Raw genomic sequence first — 2,942 nt, 5'->3', positions numbered from 1 at the left:
ACATTAGTTGTTGCCATGTGAGGCAAGTCTCATGCAAGCTTTCTGGTTGGAGTGGGAGGGGGAACCTTTTATTTTTGGAGAAGTGTATGTGATATGAGTATACACTTTGTCAGTAACCTGGGCTAATTTCCCCTCATATGTACAATGTACTGCCACAAGTTAGAGATTTCATTGGAATGTGCAAGTAGTCTGCATCAGTTACCCAAATCATATTGCATTTTACCTAATCTATACATCTGTACATGGGATGTCCTGAAAATGCTTTCCCTGTATACAGACAAATTTGTGTTCAATCTACTATGGCTAACTGAATGTACAATCAGGCAAAACATTTAAAACTACAGGTAGAAAAACACTCTGAGAGCGCAGACCTCCGCCAAGCAGCTACATTCCACCGATGATCTTGCTCTACCCAAAGAGATTTTTCTCCATTCCACCACTGGGGAAAAGTTCGTTGGGCTCTTCCATAGAGATCACTGATTTCCACCCATAGGTTGACATGCTGAAAAATCGCCAGATTTCCCAATATAGAAACCTTTGTTACGTCATAAACCCTCAGCTGCACGGCGCGCCTCGCCCTAGCAGAAAGTGGAGCACGCACTTTAGTGCGCGCATGCAAACCTCAAATACGCGCAGCCTGAACTCCCAAGTTAATTGACCCTACCTGCCAAAATATAAAAAATCCTTCATAAATTCCCCCAAAATTCTCGGATAACTACCAAAATTTAATCATCTGCTACTTGTATCATTTTATACCTTTCCTGCAAGTTTCATCCAAATCCGATGACTACTTTTTGAGTTATTTTGCACACGGACAAACTAACTAACTAACGAACAAACCAACGGTAACGAAAACATAACCTCCTCCCTTGGCGGAGGTAACAAAACAAACAAAAACAATGGAAATTATTAATTACAATGAAATCTACCAAAAAATTAAAAATATTGAAAGCAGCAACCACACACCTGGAATGTAACATTAAAAACAAAATGGGAATATACAGTGTATATAGTTAATGCAGTTATACAAATGATGGCTTGGACCCTAAAATGACATGAAGAAAAATCATTCACAATAGGAAATATGACTTACAAAAAGAAGTGTATTCTCTGAAATGATAATGGGCCATAGCAATGTTACAATCAATGTGACTGCCAACATACACAACTTAAATAATACTGTGAAAGTGGAAATTTTTGTGTGACTCACTTCTTGTGCTCAGGCAGGTAAAGTGAATTTCCCATGTTTTTAATTCCACAGAAACAAAATATGAACTAGGATTACAAATAGGAAGCAATACATTTTTGCATGCTTTTATTTTCGCGCTAGTTGCACGTCACCGAAAATGCACAGAGATTTCCACACCATAAAAATTTCCAGTATTAGAGCAAATGCTACCATTTCTACACTTTGTGAGACCATCAATGTGAGACTCTTCACATTACAAACATACTTAGCTCTTGAAGACATGATGTGGCAGTCTATAGGAAGAAGATTTGAAGAAGGAAGAAGTTCTGATCTCCCTGATCACACCATTGGCTTTCTAAAAAATCATCTCAACAAACATATTTTTGCGCATACATATACACATTGTCGTTACAATATAGATATACATATGTACACTTGCACACATGTCGTTCCTAGGGGAAAAAGACTTTGCCTCTCAATCTCAAAATAACCTCCTAACTCACTTTTGAATATCAAAAATAATTATTTGTGCTTTAAAACATTACACTTGCAAATTTTTTTTCTACATTATATGTTCAAACACTGTTATTTCACAAAAACGATAAAACGTTTTTGCTCTCCTGAAAATGCATGATTTTTTTTTTTAGATACAAGGTTTTGTCACTCTGTGACAACATGCACAATGCAGTGGTCACATTATTTAACTCTTCTTTGATAGGTCATACACATTACATAAATACTGCAACCTGCACTTATACTGCTCATTTTGTATAAACTTAAGTTGGGATATCCCAAGTTCTTGGCATAGGTCTCGCATAAATTCAGTCAATGCCAAACCACATGTAGCACATCTTACAAAAGGAACAAAATAAGATATGTTCAACAGCAAGGAAATATATATCACATCATATAAATCTAGAAATATAATTCTTTGAATAGACTGCATGACATATTATAAAGAGAAAATATACATTAAGATGTTTATATTCCTAAATGTTTGTATATACATAAGAGCAAAAAACGTATACAAATCTATGAGAAAGACTGCAGATGACATATACTTGTTCTACAAATGGTAAAGTGAAGAAAAACAAAATAAATCGACGCAAGATCAACACAAGTAGCTCAGTAGGAGCTTATAAAACGTTTGCAAGCTTGTTCTTATCTATTGCACGAATCATTGAGAAAAATATATTTAGAAATTTGTACATGATTTCAATGGTTATCACAGTAATAGAACAGACACTATGTCACATTATAGAAAAAGCAGAAAATCTCACTGCTGATTCTTACACCACATGTGTTTTGTTTCTCTTTTCGCAATTAATTTCGGCATATTCAATACTTGCATAAAAAAGAACCACATGAAGTACTCATCCTGCCACATATTTTCAAGACTGTTGTGACAGAATTCAAACAAAAACAAAGACTAACAAACAACATAAAACAATAAATCAATCATTTCTTCCATGTAGTGTGCATATTATTAGCACAAAAAGATAGTTGATAAGGTGCAAGGATGTACCTAAAATGCCCTGAAACTATAGATGTTCACTGCTCTTTTGATGTCATGAAAACAGAATGCCATACAAGCAGCATTTGTCAGATTGTGCAATTCCTGCCTTTTATCTGTTTCACTTATCTTACCCTGATGTACATTTCAGCTTTTCATAAAGACACTGTCAGCATATTATTTGACCAGCAAGCCAAACATTCAATGGGATACTCACAAAGTTTTGGCAACTTTCAACCT

The sequence above is a fragment of the Diadema antillarum genome, unplaced genomic scaffold, assembly GCF_040938485.1.
Source record: "Diadema antillarum isolate AM-2024a unplaced genomic scaffold, OU_Dant_1.0 seq00000481_RagTag, whole genome shotgun sequence".
Lineage (NCBI taxonomy): Eukaryota > Metazoa > Echinodermata > Echinoidea > Diadematoida > Diadematidae > Diadema > Diadema antillarum.
The sequence above is the reverse complement of the archived record's forward strand: the minus strand, read 5'-3'. Positions refer to the sequence as shown.